The sequence below is a fragment of the Dipodomys merriami genome, unplaced genomic scaffold, assembly GCF_024711535.1.
Source record: "Dipodomys merriami isolate MVZ:Mamm:240054 unplaced genomic scaffold, mDipMer1.0.p SCAF_726, whole genome shotgun sequence".
NCBI lineage: Eukaryota > Metazoa > Chordata > Mammalia > Rodentia > Heteromyidae > Dipodomys > Dipodomys merriami.
The window spans coordinates 82,591-99,853 of record NW_027206320.1 but is presented as its reverse complement, the minus strand read 5'-3'; the positions used below and the strand labels follow the sequence as shown (position 1 = coordinate 99,853).

The 17,263-nt window shown below is 34.2% G+C and overlaps 1 long non-coding RNA gene and 1 pseudogene across 1 annotated transcript in view; both read left to right on the top strand.

Moving 5' to 3' along the window:
* Positions 1-17,263, top strand: part of LOC138818274 (uncharacterized) — a 49,786-nt gene that overhangs the window by 7,313 nt on the left and 25,210 nt on the right. The window lies entirely within an intron of this gene.
* LOC138818277 (U6 spliceosomal RNA) lies at positions 10,317-10,416 on the top strand (annotated as a pseudogene).

Below are 17,263 nucleotides of genomic sequence, written 5' to 3'. Positions count from 1 at the left end.
GGGTAGGTGAGCAGGAAAGAAAACTGTTCAGGGACAGGGTTCAGCCTCTGGGTTCAAGCCCCAGAACCAACACAAGCTAAACACAAAAGCAAACAAAAAAACAGATATTTCATTGGACCCTCCTTAAAGGAGTATTGGTCTGAGAAATGGCTCCTTTTGCTGATCATACGCACTGGATGCTTTTTTGGAATCCTTATTGCTCTGGAGAACTCAGGACCAAACTAAAGTAATTGATAACTGACTTCTGCAACAAAAGAATCATCTCGGGGTGAAATATCCATCCAAAAAACACTATAAAACATCCATGTCTTTGTTTCATTGCAGTAGAATTTTTTTTGGGGGGTCCAGTCTTGGGCCTGAACTCTGGGCCTGGGCGCTTTACCTCAGCTCTTCAACTCAAGGCTAGCGCTCTACTACTTGAGCCACAGCACCACTTCTGGCTTATTTTTGCTTATGTGGTGCTGAGGAAGTTTACCCAGGGCCTCAGGCATGCAAGGCAAGTGCACTACCACAGAGCCAACTTCCCAGCCCCTGAAGAAGAACATATTTAAAACAACGTTATTTCTTTTTGTTCTATGCTGGGCATCAAATGGCACATTATATCTTTTTGTAATACTCTCAACTAGAAGTTTACAGAAAAATTATATATAAGTAAAAACACACTAGAAAAATTCAGGGACAAATTTTCCTTCAAGCCTTCAGATTCTCTTCGTTTACAGTATAAAGGAAAGCACAAGTTAACTTGAACTTTGTCAATACTCTATGTTCCATTCCTCTACTGGGATCAGTTTCCATATCCAGTAACAGTTACTTCCAGGAACAATCTATGGTGCTGCTTGAGGTATAATGAATGATTTCTGGCTTCACCGAAATAACACAAGAACACATTTGGACCTGATGTAACACGTATTTCAGAGACAACTTAGTAAAGAGAAAATATGAAATTTATATTTCTTATAAATACATTATTCATGAGTATATTGAATTCAAAATTTGTAAATTCTCTGTAAATTAAGGCGAATTTTAAAGAGGAAGAAGGTTCCTAGATCATTTTTTTTGTGAGTATATGTGCTGCACATTATTTCCCAAGTGTACATGAATTTGTTAACTCGTGTTAACTATAGCAATAATAAGAGAAAGAGAAATTCTGTGTTTAAGTATAAAGGTTCAATACACTATAGAAGACTCTACAAATAAGACCACATTGAAACAATAAAGCCAAGTCCAATATGTAGATTTATGAGAGTGATATAGAGAAAGCATTACTCCTACGTGGAACCCGAAGTATGAGGCCACTCCCTTCCTAATCACGCTTGCTAATGACACAACTTTGTAGAAATTAGAATGGAAGAATAATTCTGTTTCCAATGCAAGTCAGATATGGATTTAATAAGGAAAAAATTCCATCTTGAGAGAGCAGGGATTATACTAGCCATCAACTGGTGGATAAGATCACATTTTTTTCTTTCCTTTACTTATATATTTTTTGTTGGTGGTGGTCTTGGCACTTGAATTCTGGGCCTGGCCACTGTCCCTCTGCTATTCCGCTCAAGGCTAATGCTCTACCACTTTATCCACAGTGCGGCTTCCAGTTTTCTTGCAGTAAATTGGAGAAAAGAGTCTCCTGGACTTTCCTACCTGGGCTGGCTTTGAACCCCAATCCTCAGATCTCACCACCACCCAGCTTAAGATCACATTTCTAACCGTGTACATTCAACATATGTAATGTGTATGTTCATCTATCTTTATATGAATTCTTGAGTTAAAAATCTGGGTTACAGCTTAGACTTTACACTCACAAAAATGTTTGTAGTTTAAAAGTTGTTTCTACTGGATAAATGAAACCTAAGTATGTAAAGGAGTCTGGGAAGTTCAGATTGCATCCAGCCTGGGCAGAACAGTGTTTGAGACACTATCTGTAATTAACCAGCCAAAAGCTAGATTGGAAGAATGGCTCAGGTGATGGAATAACAGTCATGAGCAAGAATGATGAATAAGAGCTTGAGGCTTTTGCATACATACATATAAACATACACATACACACAGAGGCACTTATATGTGCACACACATATACACAAATGAAGCAACTCTCAGAATATGTAGAAAAGTTAGAAAATAATAGAAAGTATGTCCTGAGTGAGACTAGAATCAAGTGGTAATTTTTAAAATTAGAAATTAATTTTTAAAATTAAAATACTAAAGTGAACTTTCTTCAAAAAAGTTTGAGAATATTACATAAGTAAGGACCAGAGATAGTAAGAGAGTCAAGTAATCAATATTAAAGGGATAGGATCCATGGAGGAATGAATCAGAGACCCGGCAGGTGCATTTGAAAATGTTCATTCCCTGTGTCAAATGTTAGAACATCTTTGAAAATTGTGCATGAACAGTCTGAGAAGTCTAGTGGATAATATCACTGGAAAAGTTCAGAATTGATAGTCTGTATCTAGATTAAATAAACCAAGAAGGGGCTGGGAAGGTGGCTCAGTGGTAGAGTGCTTGCCTTGCATGCATGAAGCCCTGGGTTTGATTGCTCAGCACCACATAAGCAAAAAGAAAAAAGCCAGAAGTTGCTCTGTGGCTCAAGTAGTAGAGCACTAGACTTGAGCTGAAGAGCTGAGGGACAGCATTCAGGCCCAAATTTCAGGCCCCATTACTGGACCCCAAAATAAATAAACAAACAAACAAACAGATAAAGAAATAAACCAAGAAACTATGGTGGGGCAATGTGATATAAGCCTTGAATTCTAGCACCCAAACTGACAGGAGATTAGAGACTGGAATTACTACTGAGAACTTCGCTGGACCAGGTAGTATAATTTTGTCTTAATGAAACAAACTAAACAAGAAAGGAATACACAGTTGGAAATTTGGGCTAATTTTTTCATTATGTTTTGAGAAGCCAAGTTTTCTATTGAAATACAACTAATCCTCAGTTTTGTTTTATTTATTTTTTATTTTTTTACTCTTTTTTTTTTTTTTGGTTCCGGTTGTGGGGCCTGAACTCTGGGCCTGGGCACTGTCCCTCATCTCTTGAGCTCAAGGCTAGCACTCTACCACTTGAGCCACAGCGCCACTTCCAGCTTTTTTTCCTTTTTCCTTATGTTGTGCTGAGGAATTGAACCCAGGGCTTCATGCATTCGAGGCAAGTGCTCTACCACTAAGCCACCTTCCCAGCCCCTCCTCAGTTGTGTTTTAAATGCGCTCTTCATTACAGAACATTCCTAGATGCAAAGTGGTTCATGATTCCCATCAAAAATTTGAAAAAGTAAGTAATCATCATTCTGTTAGATTCCAAGGAAAGGATGAAGGATTCCAAAGCTTAGGCCTGGAGGAATAGCAAAGATTACCTAATGTAGGTCTTTATAGATCTTGCTAAATTGGAGTTTAGACTTCAAAAAATATTTTGGTTTCATTTGTAATTTCATATTCTATAGGATACTACAAAATTCTTTTTAGGTAGAGGGTTTAATTGACAAATTTACAGATGTTTCTTGCATTCTATTTACCTAGCATATTGTTTCAAGCGAGTTATAATTAGAACTCAGTTAATAGATAATTCTAACTTCATGTAGAAAATGATAATGTGAATAATTTAGACAGAGTTGCCAAGAAATTGATGATATTAATTTATAAATTTAGAAAAAGCAATTTTGAGGCTTTAATATAACATGGTATGAAGAGAATAATTGTGTGACATCTTCTTTCTTCTACCTGTATGTAACCCAGGAAGCAATTTCCTTAATTACGTGCCTCTGTATACAGTGAGAAAAATGCTAGGATTTGGGTTTGTTTTTATTTTTGTTTTTGTTTTATTGCTTTGTCATAGGGCTTGAACTCTGGACCTGGACACTGTGTCTGAGCCTGTTAAGCTCAAGGCTTGTGCCCTACCACTTCAACCTCAGTACCACTTGTGTCTGGCTTTTGCTGAGAAGTTTATTGGAGATAAGAATCTAGGGAACCTTCCTGCCTGGGTGGGCCTTGAACTGTAATCTTCCAATCTTTAGCATCCTGAATATCTATGATAGTAAAAAAGTATAAATATAAATAATATTTGCAAGAATACCAGTGGAGGAAAAATGATGCAACCCAGTATGTTGTGGTGTTCTTTCCGGAACACGGAGGGCACCACATTAGCAAGGTGTAATATTTTTCCCAATACAGATAATCTATTTGTGATGTGAATTAAGGGAATTTTGAGGTGCACCCTACAAGTTGGAAACTGTTGGTCTAGGATGACTTTATGGCATAAATTTTGGGATTGATGTTCATAGAAATAATAGCTTAATCTGATAAAAAAAATTGCTTACTCTTAAAGAATTAATTATAACCGGTGCTTTATAGTTTTATCCTATACCAGAATGTGGCTATTTTTCTGTTCACTTCTCAATCTGTAACACCCCATTGGAAAATGCATCTATTGCAGAATTACATAACATGGAAACAGGAACTATTTTGAATCTCTCAGGTATGGAATGTTGAGAATTTGAAAGTGAGTAGTTATTAGTCATAGGAATTTTGAAGAACACACATATTCTGTCCTCTTAACAACTTATTTACTTTTAAAAGTTATGGGTTTCCATAGAATTAAATGTTTTCCGGTTTTAGTATGAGAAAGTACTAATTTATTCTTTTTTGAAAATATTGGCAAGTATATTGTGAAAAAATTTTCTAGTTGGATAACATTCAAGTTGATGGCCTCTGATAAAGAAGGGGTAATTAATTCAAATTATATGCCAAATAGCACTGAATTTTTAAAAAGTTACTACATAAAGAATAATATTTACTATACCAATACAGTGAAATTTTATTTCATGCAGCTTATTTTTTAAATTTAATTTTAATGTGAAAGTGATGTGGGTTAGCAATTGTAAGGCAGTGAATACATAACTTTTCAAACTTGTTATGCCCTCTCTCATTTTTTCTCACGTTTTTCCTTCACACCCAAACCCCTCACACGTTGTAATGTACATTTCCAACATATTGTCTTCTGAGTATTGCTATTGCATTGGTTTGCTTTTTGTCCTTTATCTCGCCATTTTGTTGTTTCTCTTCCCTTCCCTAATTAAGGTAAATGTATACACAATACACAGGGTACCAAAATCAAACACAGTAGGAGTTATACCATAGGGGAAAAACCCAAGGAAAATAGAAATCACATAGTACATTAAAAACAACAACTGCAAATAAATATCTCTTTCCATATCTTGGAGTTCATTTTGCTCCGCATCAGCTTATGCCTTCATATATATGCGTAACAAAGCCACTGGAAAATAATAGTTTCATGGATACTATATCATGAAAACAACATGTTAACTGTTTTTGATGATAAACGTGGAATTAGGATTGGTAAATTTGAGATTCTGATAAAGGAATTTCAAAAGAGTTTTAAAATTATGAGAGGTAAATTTTAATTGTTCTAACTTTTAACTTAGCCTATTCAGAAAATTTAAAATTTCCTGGGAAAATAGGCTTTCATGCAAAGAAATCCATGGAGACTTAGCTGAGAGGGAGCAATGTGGGTAAGGTGGCTCATTTTCACAGTAAACAAACAAACCTCTCAAACCTTGCTGTAAATCCTGTATAGGTTCCCATGAGAATTGTCCTTACCCAGGAAATATACTCTTACTGTGTGAAACAAGGTTGTAGTGGAATTTAAATTCAAAGTTTTTTTTAAAATAAGACATCAAAATTTGTGAATTGACCTTTAATTACTAAACAGTAATTCTCTTGAAAAGCTTATTTGGGTCAAAATATTTAGGGAGAAAGTGTCCTGCACAATGAAAGAACGTATTGAGTTTACACTTCTCTGTTTTAATACTTTCCACAATGTCTTTGCACGTGAAGCACTGAAACACAGAAAAAAATCTGATTGGATACTTCAATGATTTCACATTTCTAAGTAGCTCAAAAATATAATATCCTTATTAACATGAGATAGTGAAAACTTCTCCTATTTCATAAGCCCAAAAGATCGGGGATCAGAAAAGATTCGAGCAAATAGAAAAGGTAAGAAAACACGATATTAGAAGACCTAGCTAAGCGTTTTGGTTTCAGCAATGGAGGGGGCCAAAACTATTCTATATAGTGATATAGATTGTGTTAATCTTTTTGCTACCTAAAGTAATTTTACAGAGCTTATTTGGTTCAGTATAATGCAGAATAAATTGAATGAAGACATGAAAATAAATTCCACCTCCAAATAAAAGAGTTTTCAAAGAGAAACCATGAAGATGTAGCAGTGGGGGAAGCCTTATGGTGCTTCAGCTTCTCTAGAATTGAAGCCAAGAACCTGTGATTAATTGGAAATCAGGCAAGAGCTAAGAAGAGGACATAGAAGTAGGACATAGAAGTATTGTCCTTTGTAACAGACAATATCATCCAAGGAATTGGTGATTTAACTCTATTCTTCTCATACATCTTGTTGAGCAAATACAAGACCAAGAGGAAAATAACCTATTGAAATAATTTTGCAAAGAATAACTTCACTGTTCCTGATATGGTATCTAAGGAGATTCTTACGAGAGAAGATAAAAGTTTTAAGAGAGAAGATAAAAGTGGAGTATTCTTAGGATTCCTCTAAGCATCTTGTTAGCAAAATATCTTTGAGGTTAGAAGTGATTGAACCAAAAAGTGGTGGAATACTTATTTTTGTGGGCACTTTAGACACAAGAAGATTTCAAGGTAAAAAAAAAGAAAAATTATAGCTAAATATTTGTGATTATAGGTTCTTGGACTGGATTTTTGGAGACTAAGTTTTGCATTAGCGTTGGTCCGCATTAACATAGTTGTTGGATTTTCGTGGCAACCAAATGAAAAGGGGAAGTTTAATGAACTCGCTTGAACAAGTAAACAGCATGATAGAAAATAATGGCAAATAATATTTAATGAATTATTTTGAACAATTACTTTGTGAGAACAAAGAAGGAAAGATATAATTCAAAATTACTTGACGTTGTTAAAAGTATGAAAATGGAGTAGTGAGGAGATTGAGAGAAAACAGAGAGGACTGTTTTCTCTCCAGTGGAGAAATAGGTTCTTGATCTTGTTTCTTCCATTCTGTCTTCACAAGCTATCAAGTGTGACTCAGGACTGGAGTATCCAGTTCAGACAAAGAGCACTCGCAGAAGAAAATATTTGCAGAAGATATAGGTGATTTATAACCTTAGACAATCTTTCTAAATCTGGTCAAAATTCTCCCCTACCCCAAACTGCCCTCTTTGAACAGATTGTTTGCTTTTCCAAAGACTGCCCTTCATTAACTGCTTAAAATTTTGAGAGGTCATATTCATACTCTCTAGAGATTGCTGTTTGGTTGTCATTTTTGTGTGTTTTTGTTTGTTGTTTTTTTTTAACTGAATTTCAAAAGGTTGTACAAGTGTTTTACAATTAAATATGTCCATCTGATTGTCTAATGCTCCTGGATCAGAGTCACTCCTTCTATCAATGTCAACCAACTCTTTCACCAAGATTGAATTCAGATTTAGCACTTCCTTCATTACATATGTACATTGAGTATTCTAGCTGTACTTGCCCCGTGTTCCATTTTTCATTCATTCTATTTCTTTATTATTGTTCCTCACTGGTTTCAATTTCCTGATAGTCATTCTGTTAAACTGCCTGTTAATACTTTGAAACGTTTATATACATTCCATGGAGTTTCACTCCCACATATACTTGAACTGATGTCAGCTTATATTTCCATAATTCATTCATCTGCAATAACAACTAGCAAGACTGGAGATGTGAAGCACTTAGACATGATTTTATATCTTTAGTCAACAAGAAAATTTAAAAATGGCTTAGAATTTATTTCTAACTACCAGTTTTTATAAATTGCTTTGTAAAATGGTGTATGATTATTTTATTTTACATAGGATAATTTTTTCTACTACCTATAAGTTTTGGAAAAAGAAGAAAATTAAAATTTACTACTTAGAGGAATATGATACAAATAAAAGACAGATTTTATTTTTGTCACATTTCTCATTAGTACCCATATTCAAAACTTAAAGTCATATTTCTTACTATGTTAGACAGATAGGGAAAATATAAAACAACACATGATAAGGCAACTATTAGTGACTTTTTAAAATGTACCTTCTTATGTGATAAAATTTACTTTATTAGCTAATATTTGGGTTTGAAATATGGGAGGCTGATCTATTTAACACATTTCTTGAAGGCACCTACTGAACAACACAAATGGTGGGGAGTACTATTTCTACACTTTGATGAATGGTTGAACTTGTTTGCTATTGGTGCTGGGTATGTAAATCAACTCTATTGTAACTAGCTCCCTACACTTGAAATCCTGGTAATGTCACTATCATCTACTTGTCAAGTGCTATTTTGGCAAATGTGATTTTAAATAGTTTATTTGAAAATGAATATACTTTCAGGAGATTAAATATAGGTTATCTTTGGTTTGAGAATGACAACATTTTTTTATACTACAGAACCTCATTTTACTGAAGTACCAGTGTTTTGAAGCACTAAGGATCTTCTCAATTAATGTTTTTCTAAATTATATTTGACCTGTAAATCAAGTATTCCTAGCCTTGTTAGGCCACTTATGGATCTATCATTACAGAATCTATTTTTTGGCTGCACTAAAATCTTTCATTAATCATTAGGAGAGGGGTATTAAAAATAATCTTGTTCATTTGTAATTTTGTTGACTCATATGGGCTGATCATCTGTAAATTGAAAGTTTGAATTATAGTACTTTCAGATTTTGTGATCTCATCTTTCATTTTAACTTGCCTTGCATTTCACAATTGAATTCTGCTAATTCTTGTAAGGAAGTGGGGTCCTGAAATATTATAGGAAATGAGAAATTGAGATGTCTTCAATTATTTTCTGTTGGCATGTTGCATGGGCCTATGTGAGAAGTCTTGCCCTTGTTATCTGATGATACAGATAACTAGGAACTGGTATCCTCGGATCCGTGGGTCCTTCAGAAAAATAATAGATTTTAGACATCATATCAGCAAAATTTGGGTATAATCTGTAAGAATGCTTCAGAAATATGGAGAAAAACACTTTGGGACCAGCGAGTTAAAACAATAAACAGAGCATCAAAGTAAAATCCGTTATAGATTAGCAGAAAACAATATTGTTATTTTACCATGTGATTTCAGAAGATCACGAACACATAGAACGTATCACAAGTTTATACCGAAGATATTGCATTGATACTTTTTATATTCTAATATATATCCTAAATCTAATTATTTATATTCCATTCTATTTATCAGAATAAGTGTCAATATATTTGTCAAATTATCAATTCTAGTAATATTCATTGTGTGAAATTTAAAATCAGCACATACTTTATATTTATAAATATAAAATATATAAGTATATATAATATAAAAATTGTTTTGCATTGTTGTGTTGTGGTTAGGGAATCAAAGGCAACTCTATTTTAAAGTTTTCTTCCATTATCTCCACCTCAGTGTTTGGTAGAGTTAGACTTAAAGCTTTACCATTTGTAGATTTACAGCCTAGAGGCAAGAGGAAACACTGTGATTAAAACATTACCAATTTAAGGGCTAATTTCGAGGAGAAACATATGGACTTTTCCAGGAGCTATGGAAATATTTGGTGATAGAGAGTCAGTAGTGTAAGTTCCTGCCTGGTTGGATGATAGACAGGCCAGGACAGTAGGTAATCATGCATATGAAAATTTTTTCACCTTCTTGGCTTTAGCTACTTTTGAAATGATAAGTATAATAAACAATTATATTTTGATAAAACACCTTCTATTCTGAACAATTCTGTCTGAACTGTTCATCTCTCTATGATCCCTTGTAACTAAGATTAATTTTGTTCCAGTAAGACAATCTATGCTGTCAGGGTGAGATATTCTGGTTGGTCTGTTCCTACAAGGAAGAAGGGTAAAGGTTCAGGTAGACATTTGTCCCAGCAAGACCTAATTTGGGAAATTTTAAGCTGCAGAAGTTTAGAAGTAGCTCTCAAGCAAGGCTTACTTTGAATCAATTAGCTCTACAAAGCTAACTCAGTTGATAAATAAGTTCTTGAAAAGCCATCACCTTTGGACTTAGCTTTAAAGGCTTCAAAGTATGATCAAATTTAAAATGAAAACGACAAAATAGTCATTGACAAAAAAATTGTAAATATGAGCAATCGACCAAATGATATAAGCTTTTCCACTATACACAGAATTTTAGAGAAATAAGATCAATCGCAATTTAAGGAACAATAAGTGTTCCTTGTTACCAATAGGCAACCATGGATATATGCCTGTATAAAGATTGCATCATTAAGTATTTAAATTTAGAGGGTACTTCATGCTTCAGCAGCAGGTCTACCCAAATTACAATAACACAGAGATAAAAATGGCACTTGCACAAGGATTATATGAAAATTTGTGAAGTATTCTATATTTGTCATTCTTCTGATGCAAGAAATATAAAAACAGTTATTAAAAAGTTGATTACAAAAATACAAGTGTAACAATACATGTAATTCATAGAATTAAAGGTTAGTTTGACATCAGTATATTAAATCTTCACCTTAGAAAGGCCTTTACATAGCATAACCATTACAAAACTGAAATTAGATAACATTGTCATGTTATCCCAAAGAAATAAAATAATATAAGGACCTAGGATAAAAAGGAATTTTAAACTTCTTCTATATGGAATGCAATCTGAAAGGACACATTTATTAATGAAACTATACATTATATAAAAATGTAGAATTCAATGTATTATATCTAGGAGCGAATGAAATAGATTATGGATATTGTACAAACATAGATATACTTGTTTCCCAAAAGCACCATTTCAACAGATAAGTTAAAATTATTTCTGATAAAAAAAATCACAAACTCTGCAGAAATCATTATAGATGTATACAAAAAACTCTTGAATGCATTTTGACATCAGAGTCAGGCAATTCACTTGGAAGAATACCATGGAATCCATGAATTTTAAAAGTAAGATATTGCTGTTGCTTTTTATTGTGAAAAAATGTGTAGGGCCACAGAGGATGGACTGGCATTTTTGAAATTTAATAAACTTAACCAAACCATTACGACTTATGAGAACAATTTGTACAGCCTTCCACAACTTCAAAGAGGTAGTGATACATACTTATCCTTTTGGCAATATTAAATGCAGTTTCTTCCAAGCTGTTCTTCAAACCTGGTTTGATATAATGGTTCAACAGAGTATCATTTCGATTTATATTCCCAGCAGCAACATGCAAGGAGGACCAGAGGCCTTTAATTTGGGGATTGGTATCTGCCACTCTGGTATTATTCCACATATAAGCACTGTGCAGGGGTGTCAGCCATTCAGAGTTATTGCATGAATATCTGCCTTGAGCTACCAACTCATGGACAATGTCTAAATGTCCACTCTAGGCTTCCATATGAAGAGGGCTATGCTCATCCTCATCCCTAGTATTCATCTGGGTGGCCTTTTTGGAAAGTAGTCTTCACAACATAGTAAGAAATTTGCTTGGATCCTACTCCATTTTTTTCTTGAAATTGATACCATTCCTCACTTTTTCATCTTGTTCCTTGTCTGAACATGAGGACCCTTGGTGTCTTCATGTGCAGCTTATTCTAGGAATGAGAAAATAGGAAACAATGCCTTCTTTGTAAATGATTTGGGAAATATCATGTTATAGTGTAAGAGAACTCACTATTCAACATATGGGCTTTAAGAGCTTTCTAGTAGCTTTCTAATGTTGGTATCCAACATTAGAAAAAATGTATAATGCAGTAGTAAAATAGAAGTCCTTGGTATGACTACCTAAATTCTTGTTTTTTATGTTTTTTTATTTTTATTTTTTTAATTTAATTTTATTTTATTTGAGAACATACTGTACAGAGGGACTACAATTACATGGGCAGGATAATGCATACATTTCTTACCAAGCATTGCAGCCTCCTGCTTTGTTTACCCTTCACCTCCCTTCCCAGCCTCCCCCCTCCCCCCACCCAATTATACCCCCCTCCCCCCCCACACCGACATTGTAAAGTTGGTTTTGACATGACATTTTGTACTTCTCATTGTTGCAACAGGTCCACCTGAATCCTTAAACGACTTGTTTGTCCCCATCTCCTCCACATGTTATACTGACATCAAATATAGTGAAAGCGGGGGTTACACTGTGGGGGAGGGACATACAAAGCAACAAAGAAATAATCTTATAAAAGACAGTTGTTTTCATCTAAAAATAGGCCTGTCTATTGCATTCAAGTTATTTTGATTATTGAAGATGCTTAATGAGAAGTCAAAATGTATTAATAGTCCTTTACTATCAATTAAATTTCACTTTTTCATCTTGGAAAATATAATGATCAAAGCAATAGTTCAGAATCAGCAAGCAATAGTTCTGATTCATGCTTCAAGTGCAAGTGAATCACCAGTAAGTAGTCCTCGATTCCATTTTCCACAAAGTTTTGTCACAGATACATTCTGCCTGCCTTCTGTAGCTGCTTTCCTAGCCTGGACCTATTCCTTCATTGTACAGGAAAAATGTGATTCAACTGATTTCAGTCAGATCTGTTAGTAGAATTATCAAGTATTTAGATTCTTTTTTTAAATTAGTTGTGGGGCCTGAGCTCGGCCTGGGCACTCTCCTTTAGCTCTTCAAATCAAGGCAAGCGCTCTACAACTTGAGCCACAGAACCACTTCTGGATTTTTCTGTTTATGTGGTGCTGTTCTGGGAAATGGCAGAGCAGAAAGTGAAATGATGAAACTAAAAATATAAAAGCAAAATAAATTAGGATAATTATGGAGCAACCATATTGTCTATGAGAACCATGAAAGAGAAAGAGGAAAAGAGATACATATGTGAAATGACATAGCTAGCCACAAAATCCATGCATCTAATCAATTTACAGAGCAAACAATTTTTTTTTATTTTTTAAAAGAGATGGAAATAGAATTTATGTATTTACTTGAAATTAGTAAATACATTTTTAGTCGCCTATGTAAAGAGACATAGCTTTGACCAAATTACAGGCAAGAACCTTAATCCTGGGCTGGGCAGGTGGCTCAGTGGTAGAGTGCTTATCTTACAGCTTACTACAGTGTGGAGAGTACTTTCCAAAAGGGCCACTTATATGAATACTAGGGATGAGGATGAGTATACCCCTCTTCATCATGAAGCCTAGAGTGGACACCTAGACATTGCCCATGAGTTGATATCTCAAGGCAGATATTCATGCAATAACTGTGAATGGCTGGACACCGCTGCACAGTGCTTATATGTGGAACATATTGCAACAGCACACAAACACACACACACAAACACACACACACACACACACACACACATGCACATATACACACACAACATCAGGTTTCTTCTTAAGTATTTTTTGTGTATGGTCTTAAGAAGAAATTTACATTACTAACTTGAATTTCTGACAGGACAATATCATCACTGTACATCTTGCTTCTATGCTCTCAGTTTTAAATTACTATCTAAGTATGTGCATTACATATGTACAGGAAAAATTAAGATCCACACGGGTGGTTCAGGTCTTTAATCCTACCTAATCAGAAAGACGAAATCTGATGACTGTGCTTTGAAACCAGACAAAAAAGTTCATTAGATTCTGGTTTGAAAGTAACCAGCAAAAGCTAGAAATGGACCTGTAGTATAAGCAGTAAAATGCTAGCATTGAGAAAACTAAAACAAAAACATAACAAATTCTGGGACAGAGCCAAGCCTTGAGTTCAAGCTCCAGTATTGGCACCAAACTAGTGAATGATGAATAAATGAATGAACTAAAAATAAATTAAGTGGTCACATGTGGAGAGACAGGTAAAATGTAACAACCGTGGTGATTAGATTACGTATTATTTTGTAATAAGTCAAATTATCATTTTTCTAATCACTAATATTTTAATTGAACTTTTATGTACAATAAACCCTGAATTTGGCATTCATGTATATGTGTGTGTACATGTGCGCACATGTGTGTGTGTGTGTGTGTGTGTGTGTGTGTGTGTGTGTGTGTGCGGTTGCAATGTTGCTTGCCAATGTGGACAGTGAGGCTGAAAAGAGCTATGTTGCAATATTGTTATTTATCAGTGTTCCGTCCTGTCATTTCAGTGGAACCACCCTTCTGTACATTTTATTTGTAAAATAATAACATCATCATAATCAAAGCATTTACACCATTAAGTTAGATAAAAGAGATCACTTTAAGCTCTTAGTATATGCTAGGAAAGAAAATACACATATAATTATGTAGTAAGTCATTGCTGTAATATGACTCTCAGTACAAAATATGTATTTGACCTCTTAAATTGGATATACTTTTAAGATATACTCATAGAGTAATTTTGACCAACTTGACCAAACAGTTATTACTCTCCAGTTATTCCTGTGAAACTCAAGGTGGATAAACTCTTTCCGGATTTCTGTTGAAAATAACTTTCTTTGTAAGTTTGAATCTATTCACACTAAGATAATAAACCCCGTATTTTTTAGGTTTGAATATCCCATCATATTTACTGAAAATCAGTATTGTGGATATGTTTGTTAGATATACATTGCAAAAACAAACAAAAAGCATGTGTCACCTCCAGATTGTGGATGCATTTGAAGTTGTCTTATACATACAAAGGTTTCTTCATTAATAGTACTTTTGTGGGAGTAACTATCACAACTTTAACAAATAAGGATTTTTGAATATCCTTTCCAATATAAATAACATCACAGAGCGAGTCTTGCAATTTCTGAAAACCCTTTGAATATTTTAGTGTTATTTCAGTTCATTGACTATACAGCTAAAGACATTTCTGAAATAAACATTGTTAAAATCTGAAAATGTAAGTGGGTATATAGGCTTTTTATGCATCATTTTATGAAAAGCCAGTTTTTATGAAAATAAAAGATATAGAATAAAAGAATGGAAGTGAATTGGCTGAGATAATTATTAGTATAAATTTATTTTCTATTAGCAAAGTCCTTTGAATGTATATGATGAAGTTAAATTATGTCCTTCGTGACACTATGCTTCAGTTATTTTTAGAATCTTTGTAGTTACGAGAGTGAATTTGTAGTATAAATAAATGTCTTTGAATATGATTAGGATTAACCTTGTGTTTTGTTTCCTACTCCCAAGAAAATGAATTATTTTCAAGTGTTAACAGTTTACAATTGAATCTTCAGTATCATAAGAAATTTTGAACAAATATAGTAGTATTGATATCTTTTTTTCGGGGGTGGGGGAGTCTGGTAGTGGGGCCTGAACTCTGGGCCTGGGCGCTGTCCCTCAGCTCTTCAGTTCAAGGCTAGCGGTCTTCCATTTGAGCCACAGCACCACTTGCGTTTTTTTTTCTTTTTGCTTATGTGGTGCTGCGGAATCGAACCCAGGGCTTCATGCATGCAAGGCAAGCGCTCTACCACTGAGCCACCTTCCCAGCCCTTAATGTCTTTTTAAACCAATTGTATTCACAAGTTGGAGAGGCTTTAATTCATGCTTAGGCCTTCTTGTCTATGATTTTTTATCCCCTCATTCCTAACATTAATAATAGGTCAGACTGCATTTTTGGGTACATGAAAGGCAAATTATTTATCTGGGGTCAAAGGTGATTTTTATATCAGTGTTGCTTTAATAGCATTTTAAAGTAGTACCTTTGTCTCAAAATGTTGGGTATAAAAAACTATCAAAATACTTCTAATGGTAAACAACTTACTTGAGCTACAATGTGGAAATGATTGGTCCAGAAGACCTGCAGTCTGTTTCCATCAGGAATTGGGGAGGTCATTCTTTCAGTAAGACAGTGTTAAACAGAGTTAGGCTCCCCAGGCAGTGCAGTGTTGAGTGAAGGGATAGAATATGATTTCTGCTATTTTGACCTAGAAATCAAGAATGTTATATTTTAGCAGTTCCTTTCACCAGGGAGGTATACATTGATTCTGAACTTCAAGTTTTCATATTACAGTTCCCTATTTTCTAACAAAGATAAAATGTAATATTATGAGTGTACACAAAAATTCTAGGAATTTTTCCTAGAATTTTAGTCATAAAATAGAATGAGGTTAATTGATACAGTCGGCGATGGACCTCAGGCTAACACTTACATGTGTGCAATGTTGTACTAGTAATTACAACTCTGAAGACTTAAATATCATCATCAGAGAATTAAAAATGTAAGTAGTTCCACTTTATGGAATTATTCTGAGGATTAAATTAGATACCATAGGTAAAGTACTTGGAAAAATAATCAATTAGCATTTGGCACATTCTACCTGTTATTTTATCATGTGGTGAATTCTAACATTTTTACTGTGATTTTTATTGTGTCTCTTTCTGATGTGCAATGTGATGTATTGATATTCATTGCATTGATCATTTTTCTGTCACTATGAGGAAAATACCTGCAAAGAAAATTTCTGAGGAGGAAACTATTATATTGACTCATGGTTTAAGAGAACACAGTTTAAGATCAGATGTCTCCATTCTTTTTAATTATATTTTCATTATGTTAACTAGTTGTACAAGGGAATTTCCATTAAATAAATCATGATTTAAGTGTAATGGATCTTTATATAACCTTTCCCTATACTTTTTTCTTTTTTATTTCTTTTTTATTTTATTTTATTTTTTTGTGAACATACTGTACAGAGGAGTTACAATTACATGGGCAAGATAAGGAGTACATTTCTTATCAAGCATTGCAGCCTCCTCCTTTGTTTACCTTTCACATCCGTTCCCAGCCTCCCCCCGCCCCCTCATCCAATACTCCCCCCACCAAAGTTGATTGAAATTAATAGCAATTATCCATTTTGTTAAAGTAGAGATGGTTTTCCCAAACTGATTCTCACAATTCATCTTCCATTCAACAAGTAGTAACGTGTAAAAATTCCCTTTGTTTTGCTCCTTATTAAATTTGTTTCCATTTTATTTTATAATGAAGGATGATTTCATAAATCTACTGTAGATGCAAAAATATGTCAATGTATTTCTAACTGTATGCATTGATCTATATATACACATATATTACACAGGTTACAATGATAATTTATAACTTCTGTAACTATACAATTTACTGAATTATTAAAAACGTCAACGGCTCATGCCTGGAATCCTGGTTACTCAGGAGGCTAAGATCATGGTTTGAAGCCATCCTGGGCAGGAAAGTCCATGAGCCTCTTATCTCAAAACAACCAACAGAAAATCAGAATTGGAACTGTGGCTCAAAGTATTAGAGAAATATCCTTGAGAGAAAAAGCTCAAGGACATCACCCAGGCTCTTA